The following is a 24521-nucleotide window of genomic DNA, read 5'->3' on the forward strand; positions in this document are numbered from 1 at the left end:
GCCGTTATACCTAAGACAGATTTGCACTCGATGACACCTCGACAACAGCCGGTCCTCACATTTACGTCTTGCTCTCCTTACGTCAGTATACATCACATGAGCTGTGACGCTGGCTTTGCAACATCTTGCGTGTCTTTAGGCTCGCCGCGACCAACACTTACCATGCACTGTCCACAAAACATGGAGGCGCCGGGGCTTGAACCCGGGACCTTTCACATGCAAAGCGAACGCTCTACCAACTGAGCTACGCCCCCAAGGGCAACAAAGCGGCGCTGTTTTCCATTCTTTGCTACTCTGATGTGCACGGACCTGATGGTTGGTTGGTTTGTAGGGGTGAAGGGACCAGTGTACAAAGGCGCGGTCAAGTTCATATACACAAGAGTTCCAAGTAGTTTCGATGCTCTGGTATTACGACTACAAATTACGTCTGTATTTAACGTCTTAAATTGAAAGGACAGTCGACTGATGACCACAGCAGTTGAGTCCCATAGTGCTCAGAGCCATTTTTTGAAAGGACAGTCACAAACCTTGTCGACAATCACACCGCGCCTGAGGTAACAAGCACATCTGAAGCCCAATTGTGCACTCGACTGTTCATGCCAACTCACTGCCTCGCACTTTACTACTGTGTACCACTCTTGTCGTCCAACTGCAAAACACTGGGCCACAACACGTTTCCGCGTCTCCATTGCACTGCGCAAACTACGAAACGCTCCCCAAACATGGCACTCACCCATGCAGACGACTTTTCCGACCTTCCACGACGCTCACGCAACGCTCACGCTAGTGAAAGCCTTATTTAGAGCTTGACGTCGCGCCCAAGCGAGTGAGCACATTTCGCCTACGGCTTAGGCCGCCCACCTAGTGTGGCTGCTCGGTGTCTGCAGGCAGCGAGGGGCTGCAAGCTTCCCGTGTTCGCGCCTGTGTCACCTCTGCTTGCTTGTCAGAGACAGAGTATCGCAAAACATACAACTCACTCCATGAATTGATTGCTACGGCATCTGTCATCAGCAGTCACAACTAGCAACACCAGTAGCAGCCGACTGCACGTAAAGAATGGGAATGTGCAGTGGGATTTTTGTGAACTCGGCGCAAGGCAGATCTTTCCGACATAGGTTTGAGAATCTTAAGGGCAGACTTGTACTGTTTCTAAATTCAGTGTAGCGGTGGGAGGAGGGTGCTTCCTGCGCGTAACATCACGCTTGCCAGTTGTGGCTGCTAATCGTTCGCTCGTATCTGCCTTGACACATTCGCTGGCTGTGAATTATCCCACTTGCGTGGCAGTGTGCGCATGTAGGTGTGTTAAAAATTCTGGAGGCGCTGGGTATCGATCCCAGTACCTCTCGCATGCTAAGCGAGCGCTCTACCATCTGAGCTACGCCCCCTGATGACAAATAGTGCTACATACAACCATATCAATATCACAGACCCCTTGCACTCCCATTATTCCGCAGACAAACACTATTCTCAATGTGTCCGTGAGGGTGTCTTTCAGGTTTCCTGCATTCTGTATCGAATCGTAGTTGGCCAAAATTAAAGTGGCGCGCACAACGTCGAAAATAGCGTTCGGCCACCGCTCTGAGTAAGACGAACGTGTTGTCCACTCTCTAGACTTCTTTGAGGTTAGGCCGTTATACCTAAGACAGATTTGCACTCGATGACACCTCGACAACAGCCGGTCCTCACATTTACGTCTTGCTCTCCTTACGTCAGTATACATCACATGAGCTGTGACGCTGGCTTTGCAACATCTTGCGTGTCTTTAGGCTCGCCGCGACCAACACTTACCATGCACTGTCCACAAAACATGGAGGCGCCGGGGCTTGAACCCGGGACCTTTCACATGCAAAGCGAACGCTCTACCAACTGAGCTACGCCCCCAAGGGCAACAAAGCTGCGCTGTTTTCCATTCTTTGCTACTCTGATGTGCACGGACCTGATGGTTGGTTGGTTTGTAGGGGTGAAGGGACCAGTGTACAAAGGCGCGGTCAAGTTCATATACACAAGAGTTCCAAGTAGTTTCGATGCTCTGGTATTACGACTACAAATTACGTCTGTATTTAACGTCTTAAATTGAAAGGACAGTCGACTGATGACCACAGCAGTTGAGTCCCATAGTGCTCAGAGCCATTTTTTGAAAGGACAGTCACAAACCTTGTCGACAATCACACCGCGCCTGAGGTAACAAGCACATCTGAAGCCCAATTGTGCACTCGACTGTTCATGCCAACTCACTGCCTCGCACTTTACTACTGTGTACCACTCTTGTCGTCCAACTGCAAAACACTGGGCCACAACACGTTTCCGCGTCTCCATTGCACTGCGCAAACTACGAAACGCTCCCCAAACATGGCACTCACCCATGCAGACGACTTTTCCGACCTTCCACGACGCTCACGCAACGCTCACGCTAGTGAAAGCCTTATTTAGAGCTTGACGTCGCGCCCAAGCGAGTGAGCACATTTCGCCTACGGCTTAGGCCGCCCACCTAGTGTGGCTGCTCGGTGTCTGCAGGCAGCGAGGGGCTGCAAGCTTCCCGTGTTCGCGCCTGTGTCACCTCTGCTTGCTTGTCAGAGACAGAGTATCGCAAAACATACAACTCACTCCATGAATTGATTGCTACGGCATCTGTCATCAGCAGTCACAACTAGCAACACCAGTAGCAGCCGACTGCACGTAAAGAATGGGAATGTGCAGTGGGATTTTTGTGAACTCGGCGCAAGGCAGATCTTTCCGACATAGGTTTGAGAATCTTAAGGGCAGACTTGTACTGTTTCTAAATTCAGTGTAGCGGTGGGAGGAGGGTGCTTCCTGCGCGTAACATCACGCTTGCCAGTTGTGACTGCTAATCGTTCGCTCGTATCTGCCTTGACACATTCGCTGGCTGTGAATTATCCCACTTGCGTGGCAGTGTGCGCATGTAGGTGTGTTAAAAATTCTGGAGGCGCTGGGTATCGATCCCAGTACCTCTCGCATGCTAAGCGAGCGCTCTACCATCTGAGCTACGCCCCCTGATGACAAATAGTGCTACATACAACCATATCAATATCACAGACCCCTTGCACTCCCATTATTCCGCAGACAAACACTATTCTCAATGTGTCCGTGAGGGTGTCTTTCAGGTTTCCTGCATTCTGTATCGAATCGTAGTTGGCCAAAATTAAAGTGGCGCGCACAACGTCGAAAATAGCGTTCGGCCACCGCTCTGAGTAAGACGAACGTGTTGTCCACTCTCTAGACTTCTTTGAGGTTAGGCCGTTATACCTAAGACAGATTTGCACTCGATGACACCTCGACAACAGCCGGTCCTCACATTTACGTCTTGCTCTCCTTACGTCAGTATACATCACATGAGCTGTGACGCTGGCTTTGCAACATCTTGCGTGTCTTTAGGCTCGCCGCGACCAACACTTACCATGCACTGTCCACAAAACATGGAGGCGCCGGGGCTTGAACCCGGGACCTTTCACATGCAAAGCGAACGCTCTACCAACTGAGCTACGCCCCCAAGGGCAACAAAGCTGCGCTGTTTTCCATTCTTTGCTACTCTGATGTGCACGGACCTGATGGTTGGTTGGTTTGTAGGGGTGAAGGGACCAGTGTACAAAGGCGCGGTCAAGTTCATATACACAAGAGTTCCAAGTAGTTTCGATGCTCTGGTATTACGACTACAAATTACGTCTGTATTTAACGTCTTAAATTGAAAGGACAGTCGACTGATGACCACAGCAGTTGAGTCCCATAGTGCTCAGAGCCATTTTTTGAAAGGACAGTCACAAACCTTGTCGACAATCACACCGCGCCTGAGGTAACAAGCACATCTGAAGCCCAATTGTGCACTCGACTGTTCATGCCAACTCACTGCCTCGCACTTTACTACTGTGTACCACTCTTGTCGTCCAACTGCAAAACACTGGGCCACAACACGTTTCCGCGTCTCCATTGCACTGCGCAAACTACGAAACGCTCCCCAAACATGGCACTCACCCATGCAGACGACTTTTCCGACCTTCCACGACGCTCACGCAACGCTCACGCTAGTGAAAGCCTTATTTAGAGCTTGACGTCGCGCCCAAGCGAGTGAGCACATTTCGCCTACGGCTTAGGCCGCCCACCTAGTGTGGCTGCTCGGTGTCTGCAGGCAGCGAGGGGCTGCAAGCTTCCCGTGTTCGCGCCTGTGTCACCTCTGCTTGCTTGTCAGAGACAGAGTATCGCAAAACATACAACTCACTCCATGAATTGATTGCTACGGCATCTGTCATCAGCAGTCACAACTAGCAACACCAGTAGCAGCCGACTGCACGTAAAGAATGGGAATGTGCAGTGAGATTTTTGTGAACTCGGCGCAAGGCAGATCTTTCCGACATAGGTTTGAGAATCTTAAGGGCAGACTTGTACTGTTTCTAAATTCAGTGTAGCGGTGGGAGGAGGGTGCTTCCTGCGCGTAACATCACGCTTGCCAGTTGTGACTGCTAATCGTTCGCTCGTATCTGCCTTGACACATTCGCTGGCTGTGAATTATCCCACTTGCGTGGCAGTGTGCGCATGTAGGTGTGTTAAAAATTCTGGAGGCGCTGGGTATCGATCCCAGTACCTCTCGCATGCTAAGCGAGCGCTCTACCATCTGAGCTACGCCCCCTGATGACAAATAGTGCTACATACAACCATATCAATATCACAGACCCCTTGCACTCCCATTATTCCGCAGACAAACACTATTCTCAATGTGTCCGTGAGGGTGTCTTTCAGGTTTCCTGCATTCTGTATCGAATCGTAGTTGGCCAAAATTAAAGTGGCGCGCACAACGTCGAAAATAGCGTTCGGCCACCGCTCTGAGTAAGACGAACGTGTTGTCCACTCTCTAGACTTCTTTGAGGTTAGGCCGTTATACCTAAGACAGATTTGCACTCGATGACACCTCGACAACAGCCGGTCCTCACATTTACGTCTTGCTCTCCTTACGTCAGTATACATCACATGAGCTGTGACGCTGGCTTTGCAACATCTTGCGTGTCTTTAGGCTCGCCGCGACCAACACTTACCATGCACTGTCCACAAAACATGGAGGCGCCGGGGCTTGAACCCGGGACCTTTCACATGCAAAGCGAACGCTCTACCAACTGAGCTACGCCCCCAAGGGCAACAAAGCTGCGCTGTTTTCCATTCTTTGCTACTCTGATGTGCACGGACCTGATGGTTGGTTGGTTTGTAGGGGTGAAGGGACCAGTGTACAAAGGCGCGGTCAAGTTCATATACACAAGAGTTCCAAGTAGTTTCGATGCTCTGGTATTACGACTACAAATTACGTCTGTATTTAACGTCTTAAATTGAAAGGACAGTCGACTGATGACCACAGCAGTTGAGTCCCATAGTGCTCAGAGCCATTTTTTGAAAGGACAGTCACAAACCTTGTCGACAATCACACCGCGCCTGAGGTAACAAGCACATCTGAAGCCCAATTGTGCACTCGACTGTTCATGCCAACTCACTGCCTCGCACTTTACTACTGTGTACCACTCTTGTCGTCCAACTGCAAAACACTGGGCCACAACACGTTTCCGCGTCTCCATTGCACTGCGCAAACTACGAAACGCTCCCCAAACATGGCACTCACCCATGCAGACGACTTTTCCGACCTTCCACGACGCTCACGCAACGCTCACGCTAGTGAAAGCCTTATTTAGAGCTTGACGTCGCGCCCAAGCGAGTGAGCACATTTCGCCTACGGCTTAGGCCGCCCACCTAGTGTGGCTGCTCGGTGTCTGCAGGCAGCGAGGGGCTGCAAGCTTCCCGTGTTCGCGCCTGTGTCACCTCTGCTTGCTTGTCAGAGACAGAGTATCGCAAAACATACAACTCACTCCATGAATTGATTGCTACGGCATCTGTCATCAGCAGTCACAACTAGCAACACCAGTAGCAGCCGACTGCACGTAAAGAATGGGAATGTGCAGTGGGATTTTTGTGAACTCGGCGCAAGGCAGATCTTTCCGACATAGGTTTGAGAATCTTAAGGGCAGACTTGTACTGTTTCTAAATTCAGTGTAGCGGTGGGAGGAGGGTGCTTCCTGCGCGTAACATCACGCTTGCCAGTTGTGGCTGCTAATCGTTCGCTCGTATCTGCCTTGACACATTCGCTGGCTGTGAATTATCCCACTTGCGTGGCAGTGTGCGCATGTAGGTGTGTTAAAAATTCTGGAGGCGCTGGGTATCGATCCCAGTACCTCTCGCATGCTAAGCGAGCGCTCTACCATCTGAGCTACGCCCCCTGATGACAAATAGTGCTACATACAACCATATCAATATCACAGACCCCTTGCACTCCCATTATTCCGCAGACAAACACTATTCTCAATGTGTCCGTGAGGGTGTCTTTCAGGTTTCCTGCATTCTGTATCGAATCGTAGTTGGCCAAAATTAAAGTGGCGCGCACAACGTCGAAAATAGCGTTCGGCCACCGCTCTGAGTAAGACGAACGTGTTGTCCACTCTCTAGACTTCTTTGAGGTTAGGCCGTTATACCTAAGACAGATTTGCACTCGATGACACCTCGACAACAGCCGGTCCTCACATTTACGTCTTGCTCTCCTTACGTCAGTATACATCACATGAGCTGTGACGCTGGCTTTGCAACATCTTGCGTGTCTTTAGGCTCGCCGCGACCAACACTTACCATGCACTGTCCACAAAACATGGAGGCGCCGGGGCTTGAACCCGGGACCTTTCACATGCAAAGCGAACGCTCTACCAACTGAGCTACGCCCCCAAGGGCAACAAAGCTGCGCTGTTTTCCATTCTTTGCTACTCTGATGTGCACGGACCTGATGGTTGGTTGGTTTGTAGGGGTGAAGGGACCAGTGTACAAAGGCGCGGTCAAGTTCATATACACAAGAGTTCCAAGTAGTTTCGATGCTCTGGTATTACGACTACAAATTACGTCTGTATTTAACGTCTTAAATTGAAAGGACAGTCGACTGATGACCACAGCAGTTGAGTCCCATAGTGCTCAGAGCCATTTTTTGAAAGGACAGTCACAAACCTTGTCGACAATCACACCGCGCCTGAGGTAACAAGCACATCTGAAGCCCAATTGTGCACTCGACTGTTCATGCCAACTCACTGCCTCGCACTTTACTACTGTGTACCACTCTTGTCGTCCAACTGCAAAACACTGGGCCACAACACGTTTCCGCGTCTCCATTGCACTGCGCAAACTACGAAACGCTCCCCAAACATGGCACTCACCCATGCAGACGACTTTTCCGACCTTCCACGACGCTCACGCAACGCTCACGCTAGTGAAAGCCTTATTTAGAGCTTGACGTCGCGCCCAAGCGAGTGAGCACATTTCGCCTACGGCTTAGGCCGCCCACCTAGTGTGGCTGCTCGGTGTCTGCAGGCAGCGAGGGGCTGCAAGCTTCCCGTGTTCGCGCCTGTGTCACCTCTGCTTGCTTGTCAGAGACAGAGTATCGCAAAACATACAACTCACTCCATGAATTGATTGCTACGGCATCTGTCATCAGCAGTCACAACTAGCAACACCAGTAGCAGCCGACTGCACGTAAAGAATGGGAATGTGCAGTGGGATTTTTGTGAACTCGGCGCAAGGCAGATCTTTCCGACATAGGTTTGAGAATCTTAAGGGCAGACTTGTACTGTTTCTAAATTCAGTGTAGCGGTGGGAGGAGGGTGCTTCCTGCGCGTAACATCACGCTTGCCAGTTGTGGCTGCTAATCGTTCGCTCGTATCTGCCTTGACACATTCGCTGGCTGTGAATTATCCCACTTGCGTGGCAGTGTGCGCATGTAGGTGTGTTAAAAATTCTGGAGGCGCTGGGTATCGATCCCAGTACCTCTCGCATGCTAAGCGAGCGCTCTACCATCTGAGCTACGCCCCCTGATGACAAATAGTGCTACATACAACCATATCAATATCACAGACCCCTTGCACTCCCATTATTCCGCAGACAAACACTATTCTCAATGTGTCCGTGAGGGTGTCTTTCAGGTTTCCTGCATTCTGTATCGAATCGTAGTTGGCCAAAATTAAAGTGGCGCGCACAACGTCGAAAATAGCGTTCGGCCACCGCTCTGAGTAAGACGAACGTGTTGTCCACTCTCTAGACTTCTTTGAGGTTAGGCCGTTATACCTAAGACAGATTTGCACTCGATGACACCTCGACAACAGCCGGTCCTCACATTTACGTCTTGCTCTCCTTACGTCAGTATACATCACATGAGCTGTGACGCTGGCTTTGCAACATCTTGCGTGTCTTTAGGCTCGCCGCGACCAACACTTACCATGCACTGTCCACAAAACATGGAGGCGCCGGGGCTTGAACCCGGGACCTTTCACATGCAAAGCGAACGCTCTACCAACTGAGCTACGCCCCCAAGGGCAACAAAGCTGCGCTGTTTTCCATTCTTTGCTACTCTGATGTGCACGGACCTGATGGTTGGTTGGTTTGTAGGGGTGAAGGGACCAGTGTACAAAGGCGCGGTCAAGTTCATATACACAAGAGTTCCAAGTAGTTTCGATGCTCTGGTATTACGACTACAAATTACGTCTGTATTTAACGTCTTAAATTGAAAGGACAGTCGACTGATGACCACAGCAGTTGAGTCCCATAGTGCTCAGAGCCATTTTTTGAAAGGACAGTCACAAACCTTGTCGACAATCACACCGCGCCTGAGGTAACAAGCACATCTGAAGCCCAATTGTGCACTCGACTGTTCATGCCAACTCACTGCCTCGCACTTTACTACTGTGTACCACTCTTGTCGTCCAACTGCAAAACACTGGGCCACAACACGTTTCCGCGTCTCCATTGCACTGCGCAAACTACGAAACGCTCCCCAAACATGGCACTCACCCATGCAGACGACTTTTCCGACCTTCCACGACGCTCACGCAACGCTCACGCTAGTGAAAGCCTTATTTAGAGCTTGACGTCGCGCCCAAGCGAGTGAGCACATTTCGCCTACGGCTTAGGCCGCCCACCTAGTGTGGCTGCTCGGTGTCTGCAGGCAGCGAGGGGCTGCAAGCTTCCCGTGTTCGCGCCTGTGTCACCTCTGCTTGCTTGTCAGAGACAGAGTATCGCAAAACATACAACTCACTCCATGAATTGATTGCTACGGCATCTGTCATCAGCAGTCACAACTAGCAACACCAGTAGCAGCCGACTGCACGTAAAGAATGGGAATGTGCAGTGGGATTTTTGTGAACTCGGCGCAAGGCAGATCTTTCCGACATAGGTTTGAGAATCTTAAGGGCAGACTTGTACTGTTTCTAAATTCAGTGTAGCGGTGGGAGGAGGGTGCTTCCTGCGCGTAACATCACGCTTGCCAGTTGTGACTGCTAATCGTTCGCTCGTATCTGCCTTGACACATTCGCTGGCTGTGAATTATCCCACTTGCGTGGCAGTGTGCGCATGTAGGTGTGTTAAAAATTCTGGAGGCGCTGGGTATCGATCCCAGTACCTCTCGCATGCTAAGCGAGCGCTCTACCATCTGAGCTACGCCCCCTGATGACAAATAGTGCTACATACAACCATATCAATATCACAGACCCCTTGCACTCCCATTATTCCGCAGACAAACACTATTCTCAATGTGTCCGTGAGGGTGTCTTTCAGGTTTCCTGCATTCTGTATCGAATCGTAGTTGGCCAAAATTAAAGTGGCGCGCACAACGTCGAAAATAGCGTTCGGCCACCGCTCTGAGTAAGACGAACGTGTTGTCCACTCTCTAGACTTCTTTGAGGTTAGGCCGTTATACCTAAGACAGATTTGCACTCGATGACACCTCGACAACAGCCGGTCCTCACATTTACGTCTTGCTCTCCTTACGTCAGTATACATCACATGAGCTGTGACGCTGGCTTTGCAACATCTTGCGTGTCTTTAGGCTCGCCGCGACCAACACTTACCATGCACTGTCCACAAAACATGGAGGCGCCGGGGCTTGAACCCGGGACCTTTCACATGCAAAGCGAACGCTCTACCAACTGAGCTACGCCCCCAAGGGCAACAAAGCTGCGCTGTTTTCCATTCTTTGCTACTCTGATGTGCACGGACCTGATGGTTGGTTGGTTTGTAGGGGTGAAGGGACCAGTGTACAAAGGCGCGGTCAAGTTCATATACACAAGAGTTCCAAGTAGTTTCGATGCTCTGGTATTACGACTACAAATTACGTCTGTATTTAACGTCTTAAATTGAAAGGACAGTCGACTGATGACCACAGCAGTTGAGTCCCATAGTGCTCAGAGCCATTTTTTGAAAGGACAGTCACAAACCTTGTCGACAATCACACCGCGCCTGAGGTAACAAGCACATCTGAAGCCCAATTGTGCACTCGACTGTTCATGCCAACTCACTGCCTCGCACTTTACTACTGTGTACCACTCTTGTCGTCCAACTGCAAAACACTGGGCCACAACACGTTTCCGCGTCTCCATTGCACTGCGCAAACTACGAAACGCTCCCCAAACATGGCACTCACCCATGCAGACGACTTTTCCGACCTTCCACGACGCTCACGCAACGCTCACGCTAGTGAAAGCCTTATTTAGAGCTTGACGTCGCGCCCAAGCGAGTGAGCACATTTCGCCTACGGCTTAGGCCGCCCACCTAGTGTGGCTGCTCGGTGTCTGCAGGCAGCGAGGGGCTGCAAGCTTCCCGTGTTCGCGCCTGTGTCACCTCTGCTTGCTTGTCAGAGACAGAGTATCGCAAAACATACAACTCACTCCATGAATTGATTGCTACGGCATCTGTCATCAGCAGTCACAACTAGCAACACCAGTAGCAGCCGACTGCACGTAAAGAATGGGAATGTGCAGTGGGATTTTTGTGGACTCGGCGCAAGGCAGATCTTTCCGACATAGGTTTGAGAATCTTAAGGGCAGACTTGTACTGTTTCTAAATTCAGTGTAGCGGTGGGAGGAGGGTGCTTCCTGCGCGTAACATCACGCTTGCCAGTTGTGGCTGCTAATCGTTCGCTCGTATCTGCCTTGACACATTCGCTGGCTGTGAATTATCCCACTTGCGTGGCAGTGTGCGCATGTAGGTGTGTTAAAAATTCTGGAGGCGCTGGGTATCGATCCCAGTACCTCTCGCATGCTAAGCGAGCGCTCTACCATCTGAGCTACGCCCCCTGATGACAAATAGTGCTACATACAACCATATCAATATCACAGACCCCTTGCACTCCCATTATTCCGCAGACAAACACTATTCTCAATGTGTCCGTGAGGGTGTCTTTCAGGTTTCCTGCATTCTGTATCGAATCGTAGTTGGCCAAAATTAAAGTGGCGCGCACAACGTCGAAAATAGCGTTCGGCCACCGCTCTGAGTAAGACGAACGTGTTGTCCACTCTCTAGACTTCTTTGAGGTTAGGCCGTTATACCTAAGACAGATTTGCACTCGATGACACCTCGACAACAGCCGGTCCTCACATTTACGTCTTGCTCTCCTTACGTCAGTATACATCACATGAGCTGTGACGCTGGCTTTGCAACATCTTGCGTGTCTTTAGGCTCGCCGCGACCAACACTTACCATGCACTGTCCACAAAACATGGAGGCGCCGGGGCTTGAACCCGGGACCTTTCACATACAAAGCGAACGCTCTACCAACTGAGCTACGCCCCCAAGGGCAACAAAGCTGCGCTGTTTTCCATTCTTTGCTACTCTGATGTGCACGGACCTGATGGTTGGTTGGTTTGTAGGGGTGAAGGGACCAGTGTACAAAGGCGCGGTCAAGTTCATATACACAAGAGTTCCAAGTAGTTTCGATGCTCTGGTATTACGACTACAAATTACGTCTGTATTTAACGTCTTAAATTGAAAGGACAGTCGACTGATGACCACAGCAGTTGAGTCCCATAGTGCTCAGAGCCATTTTTTGAAAGGACAGTCACAAACCTTGTCGACAATCACACCGCGCCTGAGGTAACAAGCACATCTGAAGCCCAATTGTGCACTCGACTGTTCATGCCAACTCACTGCCTCGCACTTTACTACTGTGTACCACTCTTGTCGTCCAACTGCAAAACACTGGGCCACAACACGTTTCCGCGTCTCCATTGCACTGCGCAAACTACGAAACGCTCCCCAAACATGGCACTCACCCATGCAGACGACTTTTCCGACCTTCCACGACGCTCACGCAACGCTCACGCTAGTGAAAGCCTTATTTAGAGCTTGACGTCGCGCCCAAGCGAGTGAGCACATTTCGCCTACGGCTTAGGCCGCCCACCTAGTGTGGCTGCTCGGTGTCTGCAGGCAGCGAGGGGCTGCAAGCTTCCCGTGTTCGCGCCTGTGTCACCTCTGCTTGCTTGTCAGAGACAGAGTATCGCAAAACATACAACTCACTCCATGAATTGATTGCTACGGCATCTGTCATCAGCAGTCACAACTAGCAACACCAGTAGCAGCCGACTGCACGTAAAGAATGGGAATGTGCAGTGGGATTTTTGTGAACTCGGCGCAAGGCAGATCTTTCCGACATAGGTTTGAGAATCTTAAGGGCAGACTTGTACTGTTTCTAAATTCAGTGTAGCGGTGGGAGGAGGGTGCTTCCTGCGCGTAACATCACGCTTGCCAGTTGTGGCTGCTAATCGTTCGCTCGTATCTGCCTTGACACATTCGCTGGCTGTGAATTATCCCACTTGCGTGGCAGTGTGCGCATGTAGGTGTGTTAAAAATTCTGGAGGCGCTGGGTATCGATCCCAGTACCTCTCGCATGCTAAGCGAGCGCTCTACCATCTGAGCTACGCCCCCTGATGACAAATAGTGCTACATACAACCATATCAATATCACAGACCCCTTGCACTCCCATTATTCCGCAGACAAACACTATTCTCAATGTGTCCGTGAGGGTGTCTTTCAGGTTTCCTGCATTCTGTATCGAATCGTAGTTGGCCAAAATTAAAGTGGCGCGCACAACGTCGAAAATAGCGTTCGGCCACCGCTCTGAGTAAGACGAACGTGTTGTCCACTCTCTAGACTTCTTTGAGGTTAGGCCGTTATACCTAAGACAGATTTGCACTCGATGACACCTCGACAACAGCCGGTCCTCACATTTACGTCTTGCTCTCCTTACGTCAGTATACATCACATGAGCTGTGACGCTGGCTTTGCAACATCTTGCGTGTCTTTAGGCTCGCCGCGACCAACACTTACCATGCACTGTCCACAAAACATGGAGGCGCCGGGGCTTGAACCCGGGACCTTTCACATGCAAAGCGAACGCTCTACCAACTGAGCTACGCCCCCAAGGGCAACAAAGCTGCGCTGTTTTCCATTCTTTGCTACTCTGATGTGCACGGACCTGATGGTTGGTTGGTTTGTAGGGGTGAAGGGACCAGTGTACAAAGGCGCGGTCAAGTTCATATACACAAGAGTTCCAAGTAGTTTCGATGCTCTGGTATTACGACTACAAATTACGTCTGTATTTAACGTCTTAAATTGAAAGGACAGTCGACTGATGACCACAGCAGTTGAGTCCCATAGTGCTCAGAGCCATTTTTTGAAAGGACAGTCACAAACCTTGTCGACAATCACACCGCGCCTGAGGTAACAAGCACATCTGAAGCCCAATTGTGCACTCGACTGTTCATGCCAACTCACTGCCTCGCACTTTACTACTGTGTACCACTCTTGTCGTCCAACTGCAAAACACTGGGCCACAACACGTTTCCGCGTCTCCATTGCACTGCGCAAACTACGAAACGCTCCCCAAACATGGCACTCACCCATGCAGACGACTTTTCCGACCTTCCACGACGCTCACGCAACGCTCACGCTAGTGAAAGCCTTATTTAGAGCTTGACGTCGCGCCCAAGCGAGTGAGCACATTTCGCCTACGGCTTAGGCCGCCCACCTAGTGTGGCTGCTCGGTGTCTGCAGGCAGCGAGGGGCTGCAAGCTTCCCGTGTTCGCGCCTGTGTCACCTCTGCTTGCTTGTCAGAGACAGAGTATCGCAAAACATACAACTCACTCCATGAATTGATTGCTACGGCATCTGTCATCAGCAGTCACAACTAGCAACACCAGTAGCAGCCGACTGCACGTAAAGAATGGGAATGTGCAGTGGGATTTTTGTGAACTCGGCGCAAGGCAGATCTTTCCGACATAGGTTTGAGAATCTTAAGGGCAGACTTGTACTGTTTCTAAATTCAGTGTAGCGGTGGGAGGAGGGTGCTTCCTGCGCGTAACATCACGCTTGCCAGTTGTGACTGCTAATCGTTCGCTCGTATCTGCCTTGACACATTCGCTGGCTGTGAATTATCCCACTTGCGTGGCAGTGTGCGCATGTAGGTGTGTTAAAAATTCTGGAGGCGCTGGGTATCGATCCCAGTACCTCTCGCATGCTAAGCGAGCGCTCTACCATCTGAGCTACGCCCCCTGATGACAAATAGTGCTACATACAACCATATCAATATCACAGACCCCTTGCACTCCCATTATTCCGCAGACAAACACTATTCTCAATGTGTCCGTGAGGGTGTCTTTCAGGTTTCCTGCATTCTGTATCGAATCGTAGTTGGCCAAAATTAAAGTGGCGCGCACAACGTCGAAAATAGCGTTCGGCCACCGCTCTGAGTAAGACGAACGTGTTGTCCACTCTCTAGACTTCTTTGAGGTTAGGCCGTTATACCTAAGACAGATTTGCACTCGATGACACCTCGACAACAGCCGGTCCTCACATTTACGTCTTGCTCTCCTTACGTCAGTATACATCACATGAGCTGTGACGCTGGCTTTGCAACATCTTGCGTGTCTTTAGGCTCGCCGCGACCAACACTTACCATGCACTGTCCACAAAACATGGAGGCGCCGGGGCTTGAACCCGGGACCTTTCACATGCAAAGCGAACGCTCTACCAACTGAGCTACGCCCCCAAGGGCAACAAAGCTGCGCTGTTTTCCATTCTTTGCTACTCTGATGTGCACGGACCTGATGGTTGGTTGGTTTGTAGGGGTGAAGGGACCAGTGTACAAAGGCGCGGTCAAGTTCATATACACAAGAGTTCCAAGTAGTTTCGATGCTCTGGTATTACGACTACAAATTACGTCTGTATTTAACGTCTTAAATTGAAAGGACAGTCGACTGATGACCACAGCAGTTGAGTCCCATAGTGCTCAGAGCCATTTTTTGAAAGGACAGTCACAAACCTTGTCGACAATCACACCGCGCCTGAGGTAACAAGCACATCTGAAGCCCAATTGTGCACTCGACTGTTCATGCCAACTCACTGCCTCGCACTTTACTACTGTGTACCACTCTTGTCGTCCAACTGCAAAACACTGGGCCACAACACGTTTCCGCGTCTCCATTGCACTGCGCAAACTACGAAACGCTCCCCAAACATGGCACTCACCCATGCAGACGACTTTTCCGACCTTCCACGACGCTCACGCAACGCTCACGCTAGTGAAAGCCTTATTTAGAGCTTGACGTCGCGCCCAAGCGAGTGAGCACATTTCGCCTACGGCTTAGGCCGCCCACCTAGTGTGGCTGCTCGGTGTCTGCAGGCAGCGAGGGGCTGCAAGCTTCCCGTGTTCGCGCCTGTGTCACCTCTGCTTGCTTGTCAGAGACAGAGTATCGCAAAACATACAACTCACTCCATGAATTGATTGCTACGGCATCTGTCATCAGCAGTCACAACTAGCAACACCAGTAGCAGCCGACTGCACGTAAAGAATGGGAATGTGCAGTGGGATTTTTGTGGACTCGGCGCAAGGCAGATCTTTCCGACATAGGTTTGAGAATCTTAAGGGCAGACTTGTACTGTTTCTAAATTCAGTGTAGCGGTGGGAGGAGGGTGCTTCCTGCGCGTAACATCACGCTTGCCAGTTGTGGCTGCTAATCGTTCGCTCGTATCTGCCTTGACACATTCGCTGGCTGTGAATTATCCCACTTGCGTGGCAGTGTGCGCATGTAGGTGTGTTAAAAATTCTGGAGGCGCTGGGTATCGATCCCAGTACCTCTCGCATGCTAAGCGAGCGCTCTACCATCTGAGCTACGCCCCCTGATGACAAATAGTGCTACATACAACCATATCAATATCACAGACCCCTTGCACTCCCATTATTCCGCAGACAAACACTATTCTCAATGTGTCCGTGAGGGTGTCTTTCAGGTTTCCTGCATTCTGTATCGAATCGTAGTTGGCCAAAATTAAAGTGGCGCGCACAACGTCGAAAATAGCGTTCGGCCACCGCTCTGAGTAAGACGAACGTGTTGTCCACTCTCTAGACTTCTTTGAGGTTAGGCCGTTATACCTAAGACAGATTTGCACTCGATGACACCTCGACAACAGCCGGTCCTCACATTTACGTCTTGCTCTCCTTACGTCAGTATACATCACATGAGCTGTGACGCTGGCTTTGCAACATCTTGCGTGTCTTTAGGCTCGCCGCGACCAACACTTACCATGCACTGTCCACAAAACATGGAGGCGCCGGGGCTTGAACCCGGGACCTTTCACATACAAAGCGAACGCTCTACCAACTGAGCTACGCCCCCAAGGGCAACAAAGCTGCGCTGTTTTCCATTCTTTGCTACTCTGATGTGCACGGACCTGATGGTTGGTTGGTTTGTAGGGGTGAAGGGACCAGTGTACAAAGGCGCGGTCAAGTTCATATACACAAGAGTTCCAAGTAGTTTCGATGCTCTGGTATTACGACTACAAATTACGTCTGTATTTAACGTCTTAAATTGAAAGGACAGTCGACTGATGACCACAGCAGTTGAGTCCCATAGTGCTCAGAGCCATTTTTTGAAAGGACAGTCACAAACCTTGTCGACAATCACACCGCGCCTGAGGTAACAAGCACATCTGAAGCCCAATTGTGCACTCGACTGTTCATGCCAACTCACTGCCTCGCACTTTACTACTGTGTACCACTCTTGTCGTCCAACTGCAAAACACTGGGCCACAACACGTTTCCGCGTCTCCATTGCACTGCGCAAACTACGAAACGCTCCCCAAACATGGCACTCACCCATGCAGACGACTTTTCCGACTTTCCACGACGCTCACGCAACGCTCACGCTAGTGAAAGCCTTATTTAGAGCTTGACGTCGCGCCCAAGCGAGTGAGCACATTTCGCCTACGGCTTAGGCCGCCCACCTAGTGTGGCTGCTCGGTGTCTGCAGGCAGCGAGGGGCTGCAAGCTTCCCGTGTTCGCGCCTGTGTCACCTCTGCTTGCTTGTCAGAGACAGAGTATCGCAAAACATACAACTCACTCCATGAATTGATTGCTACGGCATCTGTCATCAGCAGTCACAACTAGCAACACCAGTAGCAGCCGACTGCACGTAAAGAATGGGAATGTGCAGTGGGATTTTTGTGAACTCGGCGCAAGGCAGATCTTTCCGACATAGGTTTGAGAATCTTAAGGGCAGACTTGTACTGTTTCTAAATTCAGTGTAGCGGTGGGAGGAGGGTGCTTCCTGCGCGTAACATCACGCTTGCCAGTTGTGGCTGCTAATCGTTCGCTCGTATCTGCCTTGACACATTCGCTGGCTGTGAATTATCCCACTTGCGTGGCAGTGTGCGCATGTAGGTGTGTTAAAAATTCTGGAGGCGCTGGGTATCGATCCCAGTACCTCTCGCATGCTAAGCGAGCGCTCTACCATCTGAGCTACGCCCCCTGATGACAAATAGTGCTACATACAACCATATCAATATCACAGACCCCTTGCACTCCCATTATTCCGCAGACAAACACTATTCTCAATGTGTCCGTGAGGGTGTCTTTCAGGTTTCCTGCATTCTGTATCGAATCGTAGTTGGCCAAAATTAAAGTGGCGCGCACAACGTCGAAAATAGCGTTCGGCCACCGCTCTGAGTAAGACGAACGTGTTGTCCACTCTCTAGACTTCTTTGAGGTTAGGCCGTTATACCTAAGACAGATTTGCACTCGATGACACCTCGACAACAGCCGGTCCTCACATTTACGTCTTGCTCTCCTTACGTCAGTATACATCACATGAGCTGTGACGCTGGCTTTGCAACATCTTGCGTGTCTTTAGGCTCGCCGCGACCAACACTTACCATGCACTGTCCACAAAACATGGAGGCGCCGGGGCTTGAACCCGGGACCTTTCACATGCAAAGCGAACGCTCTACCAACTGAGCTACGCCCCCAAGGGCAACAAAGCTGCGCTGTTTTCCATTCTTTGCTACTCTGATGTGCACGGACCTGATGGTTGGTTGGTTTGTAGGGGTGAAGGGACCAGTGTACAAAGGCGCGGTCAAGTTCATATACACAAGAGTTCCAAGTAGTTTCGATGCTCTGGTATTACGACTACAAATTACGTCTGTATTTAACGTCTTAAATTGAAAGGACAGTCGACTGATGACCACAGCAGTTGAGTCCCATAGTGCTCAGAGCCATTTTTTGAAAGGACAGTCACAAACCTTGTCGACAATCACACCGCGCCTGAGGTAACAAGCACATCTGAAGCCCAATTGTGCACTCGACTGTTCATGCCAACTCACTGCCTCGCACTTTACTACTGTGTACCACTCTTGTCGTCCAACTGCAAAACACTGGGCCACAACACGTTTCCGCGTCTCCATTGCACTGCGCAAACTACGAAACGCTCCCCAAACATGGCACTCACCCATGCAGACGACTTTTCCGACCTTCCACGACGCTCACGCAACGCTCACGCTAGTGAAAGCCTTATTTAGAGCTTGACGTCGCGCCCAAGCGAGTGAGCACATTTCGCCTACGGCTTAGGCCGCCCACCTAGTGTGGCTGCTCGGTGTCTGCAGGCAGCGAGGGGCTGCAAGCTTCCCGTGTTCGCGCCTGTGTCACCTCTGCTTGCTTGTCAGAGACAGAGTATCGCAAAACATACAACTCACTCCATGAATTGATTGCTACGGCATCTGTCATCAGCAGTCACAACTAGCAACACCAGTAGCAGCCGACTGCACGTAAAGAATGGGAATGTGCAGTGGGATTTTTGTGAACTCGGCGCAAGGCAGATCTTTCCGACATAGGTTTGAGAATCTTAAGGGCAGACTTGTACTGTTTCTAAATTCAGTGTAGCGGTGGGAGGAGGGTGCTTCCTGCGCGTAACATCACGCTTGCCAGTTGTGGCTGCTAATCGTTCGCTCGTATCTGCCTTGACACATTCGCTGGCTGTGAATTATCCCACTTGCGTGGCAGTGTGCGCATGTAGGTGTGTTAAAAATTCTGGAGGCGCTGGGTATCGATCCCAGTACCTCTCGCATGCTAAGCGAGCGCTCTACCATCTGAGCTACGCCCCCTGATGACAAATAGTGCTACATACAACCATATCAATATCACAGACCCCTTGCACTCCCATTATTCCGCAGACAAACACTATTCTCAATGTGTCCGTGAGGGTGTCTTTCAGGTTTCCTGCATTCTGTATCGAATCGTAGTTGGCCAAAATTAAAGTGGCGCGCACAACGTCGAAAATAGCGTTCGGCCACCGCTCTGAGTAAGACGAACGTGTTGTCCACTCTCTAGACTTCTTTGAGGTTAGGCCGTTATACCTAAGACAGATTTGCACTCGATGACACCTCGACAACAGCCGGTCCTCACATTTACGTCTTGCTCTCCTTACGTCAGTATACATCACATGAGCTGTGACGCTGGCTTTGCAACATCTTGCGTGTCTTTAGGCTCGCCGCGACCAACACTTACCATGCACTGTCCACAAAACATGGAGGCGCCGGGGCTTGAACCCGGGACCTTTCACATGCAAAGCGAACGCTCTACCAACTGAGCTACGCCCCCAAGGGCAACAAAGCTGCGCTGTTTTCCATTCTTTGCTACTCTGATGTGCACGGACCTGATGGTTGGTTGGTTTGTAGGGGTGAAGGGACCAGTGTACAAAGGCGCGGTCAAGTTCATATACACAAGAGTTCCAAGTAGTTTCGATGCTCTGGTATTACGACTACAAATTACGTCTGTATTTAACGTCTTAAATTGAAAGGACAGTCGACTGATGACCACAGCAGTTGAGTCCCATAGTGCTCAGAGCCATTTTTTGAAAGGACAGTCACAAACCTTGTCGACAATCACACCGCGCCTGAGGTAACAAGCACATCTGAAGCCCAATTGTGCACTCGACTGTTCATGCCAACTCACTGCCTCGCACTTTACTACTGTGTACCACTCTTGTCGTCCAACTGCAAAACACTGGGCCACAACACGTTTCCGCGTCTCCATTGCACTGCGCAAACTACGAAACGCTCCCCAAACATGGCACTCACCCATGCAGACGACTTTTCCGACCTTCCACGACGCTCACGCAACGCTCACGCTAGTGAAAGCCTTATTTAGAGCTTGACGTCGCGCCCAAGCGAGTGAGCACATTTCGCCTACGGCTTAGGCCGCCCACCTAGTGTGGCTGCTCGGTGTCTGCAGGCAGCGAGGGGCTGCAAGCTTCCCGTGTTCGCGCCTGTGTCACCTCTGCTTGCTTGTCAGAGACAGAGTATCGCAAAACATACAACTCACTCCATGAATTGATTGCTACGGCATCTGTCATCAGCAGTCACAACTAGCAACACCAGTAGCAGCCGACTGCACGTAAAGAATGGGAATGTGCAGTGGGATTTTTGTGAACTCGGCGCAAGGCAGATCTTTCCGACATAGGTTTGAGAATCTTAAGGGCAGACTTGTACTGTTTCTAAATTCAGTGTAGCGGTGGGAGGAGGGTGCTTCCTGCGCGTAACATCACGCTTGCCAGTTGTGGCTGCTAATCGTTCGCTCGTATCTGCCTTGACACATTCGCTGGCTGTGAATTATCCCACTTGCGTGGCAGTGTGCGCATGTAGGTGTGTTAAAAATTCTGGAGGCGCTGGGTATCGATCCCAGTACCTCTCGCATGCTAAGCGAGCGCTCTACCATCTGAGCTACGCCCCCTGATGACAAATAGTGCTACATACAACCATATCAATATCACAGACCCCTTGCACTCCCATTATTCCGCAGACAAACACTATTCTCAATGTGTCCGTGAGGGTGTCTTTCAGGTTTCCTGCATTCTGTATCGAATCGTAGTTGGCCAAAATTAAAGTGGCGCGCACAACGTCGAAAATAGCGTTCGGCCACCGCTCTGAGTAAGACGAACGTGTTGTCCACTCTCTAGACTTCTTTGAGGTTAGGCCGTTATACCTAAGACAGATTTGCACTCGATGACACCTCGACAACAGCCGGTCCTCACATTTACGTCTTGCTCTCCTTACGTCAGTATACATCACATGAGCTGTGACGCTGGCTTTGCAACATCTTGCGTGTCTTTAGGCTCGCCGCGACCAACACTTACCATGCACTGTCCACAAAACATGGAGGCGCCGGGGCTTGAACCCGGGACCTTTCACATGCAAAGCGAACGCTCTACCAACTGAGCTACGCCCCCAAGCGCAACAAAGCTGCGCTGTTTTCCATTCTTTGCTACTCTGATGTGCACGGACCTGATGGTTGGTTGGTTTGTAGGGGTGAAGGGACCAGTGTACAAAGGCGCGGTCAAGTTCATATACACAAGAGTTCCAAGTAGTTTCGATGCTCTGGTATTACGACTACAAATTACGTCTGTATTTAACGTCTTAAATTGAAAGGACAGTCGACTGATGACCACAGCAGTTGAGTCCCACAGTGCTCAGAGCCATTTTTTGAAAGGACAGTCACAAACCTTGTCGACAATCACACCGCGCCTGAGGTAACAAGCACATCTGAAGCCCAATTGTGCACTCGACTGTTCATGCCAACTCACTGCCTCGCACTTTACTACTGTGTACCACTCTTGTCGTCCAACTGCAAAACACTGGGCCACAACACGTTTCCGCGTCTCCATTGCACTGCGCAAACTACGAAACGCTCCCCAAACATGGCACTCACCCATGCAGACGACTTTTCCGACCTTCCACGACGCTCACGCAACGCTCACGCTAGTGAAAGCCTTATTTAGAGCTTGACGTCGCGCCCAAGCGAGTGAGCACATTTCGCCTACGGCTTAGGCCGCCCACCTAGTGTGGCTGCTCGGTGTCTGCAGGCAGCGAGGGGCTGCAAGCTTCCCGTGTTCGCGCCTGTGTCACCTCTGCTTGCTTGTCAGAGACAGAGTATCGCAAAACATACAACTCACTCCATGAATTGATTGCTACGGCATCTGTCATCAGCAGTCACAACTAGCAACACCAGTAGCAGCCGACTGCACGTAAAGAATGGGAATGTGCAGTGGGATTTTTGTGAACTCGGCGCAAGGCAGATCTTTCCGACATAGGTTTGAGAATCTTAAGGGCAGACTTGTACTGTTTCTAAATTCAGTGTAGCGGTGGGAGGAGGGTGCTTCCTGCGCGTAACATCACGCTTGCCAGTTGTGGCTGCTAATCGTTCGCTCGTATCTGCCTTGACACATTCGCTGGCTGTGAATTATCCCACTTGCGTGGCAGTGTGCGCATGTAGGTGTGTTAAAAATTCTGGAGGCGCTGGGTATCGATCCCAGTACCTCTCGCATGCTAAGCGAGCGCTCTACCATCTGAGCTACGCCCCCTGATGACAAATAGTGCTACATACAACCATATCAATATCACAGACCCCTTGCACTCCCATTATTCCGCAGACAAACACTATTCTCAATGTGTCCGTGAGGGTGTCTTTCAGGTTTCCTGCATTCTGTATCGAATCGTAGTTGGCCAAAATTAAAGTGGCGCGCACAACGTCGAAAATAGCGTTCGGCCACCGCTCTGAGTAAGACGAACGTGTTGTCCACTCTCTAGACTTCTTTGAGGTTAGGCCGTTATACCTAAGACAGATTTGCACTCGATGACACCTCGACAACAGCCGGTCCTCACATTTACGTCTTGCTCTCCTTACGTCAGTATACATCACATGAGCTGTGACGCTGGCTTTGCAACATCTTGCGTGTCTTTAGGCTCGCCGCGACCAACACTTACCATGCACTGTCCACAAAACATGGAGGCGCCGGGGCTTGAACCCGGGACCTTTCACATGCAAAGCGAACGCTCTACCAACTGAGCTACGCCCCCAAGCGCAACAAAGCTGCGCTGTTTTCCATTCTTTGCTACTCTGATGTGCACGGACCTGATGGTTGGTTGGTTTGTAGGGGTGAAGGGACCAGTGTACAAAGGCGCGGTCAAGTTCATATACACAAGAGTTCCAAGTAGTTTCGATGCTCTGGTATTACGACTACAAATTACGTCTGTATTTAACGTCTTAAATTGAAAGGACAGTCGACTGATGACCACAGCAGTTGAGTCCCATAGTGCTCAGAGCCATTTTTTGAAAGGACAGTCACAAACCTTGTCGACAATCACACCGCGCCTGAGGTAACAAGCACATCTGAAGCCCAATTGTGCACTCGACTGTTCATGCCAACTCACTGCCTCGCACTTTACTACTGTGTACCACTCTTGTCGTCCAACTGCAAAACACTGGGCCACAACACGTTTCCGCGTCTCCATTGCACTGCGCAAACTACGAAACGCTCCCCAAACATGGCACTCACCCATGCAGACGACTTTTCCGACCTTCCACGACGCTCACGCAACGCTCACGCTAGTGAAAGCCTTATTTAGAGCTTGACGTCGCGCCCAAGCGAGTGAGCACATTTCGCCTACGGCTTAGGCCGCCCACCTAGTGTGGCTGCTCGGTGTCTGCAGGCAGCGAGGGGCTGCAAGCTTCCCGTGTTCGCGCCTGTGTCACCTCTGCTTGCTTGTCAGAGACAGAGTATCGCAAAACATACAACTCACTCCATGAATTGATTGCTACGGCATCTGTCATCAGCAGTCACAACTAGCAACACCAGTAGCAGCCGACTGCACGTAAAGAATGGGAATGTGCAGTGGGATTTTTGTGAACTCGGCGCAAGGCAGATCTTTCCGACATAGGTTTGAGAATCTTAAGGGCAGACTTGTACTGTTTCTAAATTCAGTGTAGCGGTGGGAGGAGGGTGCTTCCTGCGCGTAACATCACGCTTGCCAGTTGTGGCTGCTAATCGTTCGCTCGTATCTGCCTTGACACATTCGCTGGCTGTGAATTATCCCACTTGCGTGGCAGTGTGCGCATGTAGGTGTGTTAAAAATTCTGGAGGCGCTGGGTATCGATCCCAGTACCTCTCGCATGCTAAGCGAGCGCTCTACCATCTGAGCTACGCCCCCTGATGACAAATAGTACTACATACAACCATATCAATATCACAGACCCCTTGCACTCCCATTATTCCGCAGACAAACACTATTCTCAATGTGTCCGTGAGGGTGTCTTTCAGGTTTCCTGCATTCTGTATCGAATCGTAGTTGGCCAAAATTAAAGTGGCGCGCACAACGTCGAAAATAGCGTTCGGCCACCGCTCTGAGTAAGACGAACGTGTTGTCCACTCTCTAGACTTCTTTGAGGTTAGGCCGTTATACCTAAGACAGATTTGCACTCGATGACACCTCGACAACAGCCGGTCCTCACATTTACGTCTTGCTCTCCTTACGTCAGTATACATCACATGAGCTGTGACGCTGGCTT

General features: G+C 50.7%; 30 non-coding genes across 30 annotated transcripts; all 30 read right to left on the minus strand.

Moving 5' to 3' along the window:
• Positions 1 to 181: 181 nt before the first annotated feature.
• On the minus strand, positions 182 to 254 carry Trnaa-ugc (transfer RNA alanine (anticodon UGC)). Its single transcript has one exon. It is a non-coding gene; the product is annotated as a tRNA-Ala (tRNA).
• A 1058-nt stretch (positions 255 to 1312) lies between these two features.
• Trnaa-agc (transfer RNA alanine (anticodon AGC)) lies at positions 1313 to 1385 on the minus strand. Its single transcript has one exon. It is a non-coding gene; the product is annotated as a tRNA-Ala (tRNA).
• Positions 1386 to 1808: 423 nt separating this feature from the next.
• Trnaa-ugc (transfer RNA alanine (anticodon UGC)) lies at positions 1809 to 1881 on the minus strand. Its single transcript has one exon. It is a non-coding gene; the product is annotated as a tRNA-Ala (tRNA).
• Positions 1882 to 2939: 1058 nt separating this feature from the next.
• On the minus strand, positions 2940 to 3012 carry Trnaa-agc (transfer RNA alanine (anticodon AGC)). Its single transcript has one exon. It is a non-coding gene; the product is annotated as a tRNA-Ala (tRNA).
• Positions 3013 to 3435: 423 nt separating this feature from the next.
• Trnaa-ugc (transfer RNA alanine (anticodon UGC)) lies at positions 3436 to 3508 on the minus strand. Its single transcript has one exon. It is a non-coding gene; the product is annotated as a tRNA-Ala (tRNA).
• A 1058-nt stretch (positions 3509 to 4566) lies between these two features.
• On the minus strand, positions 4567 to 4639 carry Trnaa-agc (transfer RNA alanine (anticodon AGC)). Its single transcript has one exon. It is a non-coding gene; the product is annotated as a tRNA-Ala (tRNA).
• A 423-nt stretch (positions 4640 to 5062) lies between these two features.
• Positions 5063 to 5135, minus strand: Trnaa-ugc (transfer RNA alanine (anticodon UGC)). The gene has a single exon. It is a non-coding gene; the product is annotated as a tRNA-Ala (tRNA).
• A 1058-nt stretch (positions 5136 to 6193) lies between these two features.
• On the minus strand, positions 6194 to 6266 carry Trnaa-agc (transfer RNA alanine (anticodon AGC)). Its single transcript has one exon. It is a non-coding gene; the product is annotated as a tRNA-Ala (tRNA).
• A 423-nt stretch (positions 6267 to 6689) lies between these two features.
• On the minus strand, positions 6690 to 6762 carry Trnaa-ugc (transfer RNA alanine (anticodon UGC)). Its single transcript has one exon. It is a non-coding gene; the product is annotated as a tRNA-Ala (tRNA).
• Positions 6763 to 7820: 1058 nt separating this feature from the next.
• Trnaa-agc (transfer RNA alanine (anticodon AGC)) lies at positions 7821 to 7893 on the minus strand. The gene has a single exon. It is a non-coding gene; the product is annotated as a tRNA-Ala (tRNA).
• A 423-nt stretch (positions 7894 to 8316) lies between these two features.
• Positions 8317 to 8389, minus strand: Trnaa-ugc (transfer RNA alanine (anticodon UGC)). Its single transcript has one exon. It is a non-coding gene; the product is annotated as a tRNA-Ala (tRNA).
• Positions 8390 to 9447: 1058 nt separating this feature from the next.
• On the minus strand, positions 9448 to 9520 carry Trnaa-agc (transfer RNA alanine (anticodon AGC)). Its single transcript has one exon. It is a non-coding gene; the product is annotated as a tRNA-Ala (tRNA).
• A 423-nt stretch (positions 9521 to 9943) lies between these two features.
• Positions 9944 to 10016, minus strand: Trnaa-ugc (transfer RNA alanine (anticodon UGC)). The gene has a single exon. It is a non-coding gene; the product is annotated as a tRNA-Ala (tRNA).
• A 1058-nt stretch (positions 10017 to 11074) lies between these two features.
• Positions 11075 to 11147, minus strand: Trnaa-agc (transfer RNA alanine (anticodon AGC)). The gene has a single exon. It is a non-coding gene; the product is annotated as a tRNA-Ala (tRNA).
• A 423-nt stretch (positions 11148 to 11570) lies between these two features.
• On the minus strand, positions 11571 to 11643 carry Trnat-ugu (transfer RNA threonine (anticodon UGU)). The gene has a single exon. It is a non-coding gene; the product is annotated as a tRNA-Thr (tRNA).
• Positions 11644 to 12701: 1058 nt separating this feature from the next.
• On the minus strand, positions 12702 to 12774 carry Trnaa-agc (transfer RNA alanine (anticodon AGC)). Its single transcript has one exon. It is a non-coding gene; the product is annotated as a tRNA-Ala (tRNA).
• Positions 12775 to 13197: 423 nt separating this feature from the next.
• Trnaa-ugc (transfer RNA alanine (anticodon UGC)) lies at positions 13198 to 13270 on the minus strand. The gene has a single exon. It is a non-coding gene; the product is annotated as a tRNA-Ala (tRNA).
• Positions 13271 to 14328: 1058 nt separating this feature from the next.
• On the minus strand, positions 14329 to 14401 carry Trnaa-agc (transfer RNA alanine (anticodon AGC)). The gene has a single exon. It is a non-coding gene; the product is annotated as a tRNA-Ala (tRNA).
• Positions 14402 to 14824: 423 nt separating this feature from the next.
• Positions 14825 to 14897, minus strand: Trnaa-ugc (transfer RNA alanine (anticodon UGC)). The gene has a single exon. It is a non-coding gene; the product is annotated as a tRNA-Ala (tRNA).
• Positions 14898 to 15955: 1058 nt separating this feature from the next.
• Trnaa-agc (transfer RNA alanine (anticodon AGC)) lies at positions 15956 to 16028 on the minus strand. Its single transcript has one exon. It is a non-coding gene; the product is annotated as a tRNA-Ala (tRNA).
• Positions 16029 to 16451: 423 nt separating this feature from the next.
• Trnat-ugu (transfer RNA threonine (anticodon UGU)) lies at positions 16452 to 16524 on the minus strand. The gene has a single exon. It is a non-coding gene; the product is annotated as a tRNA-Thr (tRNA).
• Positions 16525 to 17582: 1058 nt separating this feature from the next.
• On the minus strand, positions 17583 to 17655 carry Trnaa-agc (transfer RNA alanine (anticodon AGC)). The gene has a single exon. It is a non-coding gene; the product is annotated as a tRNA-Ala (tRNA).
• Positions 17656 to 18078: 423 nt separating this feature from the next.
• Trnaa-ugc (transfer RNA alanine (anticodon UGC)) lies at positions 18079 to 18151 on the minus strand. The gene has a single exon. It is a non-coding gene; the product is annotated as a tRNA-Ala (tRNA).
• Positions 18152 to 19209: 1058 nt separating this feature from the next.
• On the minus strand, positions 19210 to 19282 carry Trnaa-agc (transfer RNA alanine (anticodon AGC)). The gene has a single exon. It is a non-coding gene; the product is annotated as a tRNA-Ala (tRNA).
• Positions 19283 to 19705: 423 nt separating this feature from the next.
• On the minus strand, positions 19706 to 19778 carry Trnaa-ugc (transfer RNA alanine (anticodon UGC)). The gene has a single exon. It is a non-coding gene; the product is annotated as a tRNA-Ala (tRNA).
• A 1058-nt stretch (positions 19779 to 20836) lies between these two features.
• Positions 20837 to 20909, minus strand: Trnaa-agc (transfer RNA alanine (anticodon AGC)). Its single transcript has one exon. It is a non-coding gene; the product is annotated as a tRNA-Ala (tRNA).
• Positions 20910 to 21332: 423 nt separating this feature from the next.
• Positions 21333 to 21405, minus strand: Trnaa-ugc (transfer RNA alanine (anticodon UGC)). The gene has a single exon. It is a non-coding gene; the product is annotated as a tRNA-Ala (tRNA).
• A 1058-nt stretch (positions 21406 to 22463) lies between these two features.
• On the minus strand, positions 22464 to 22536 carry Trnaa-agc (transfer RNA alanine (anticodon AGC)). The gene has a single exon. It is a non-coding gene; the product is annotated as a tRNA-Ala (tRNA).
• Positions 22537 to 22959: 423 nt separating this feature from the next.
• Positions 22960 to 23032, minus strand: Trnaa-ugc (transfer RNA alanine (anticodon UGC)). The gene has a single exon. It is a non-coding gene; the product is annotated as a tRNA-Ala (tRNA).
• A 1058-nt stretch (positions 23033 to 24090) lies between these two features.
• Trnaa-agc (transfer RNA alanine (anticodon AGC)) lies at positions 24091 to 24163 on the minus strand. The gene has a single exon. It is a non-coding gene; the product is annotated as a tRNA-Ala (tRNA).
• Positions 24164 to 24521: the final 358 nt, after the last annotated feature.

The sequence above is a fragment of the Schistocerca nitens genome, chromosome 10 (genome assembly GCF_023898315.1).
Source record: "Schistocerca nitens isolate TAMUIC-IGC-003100 chromosome 10, iqSchNite1.1, whole genome shotgun sequence".
NCBI classification, from domain to species: domain Eukaryota; kingdom Metazoa; phylum Arthropoda; class Insecta; order Orthoptera; family Acrididae; genus Schistocerca; species Schistocerca nitens.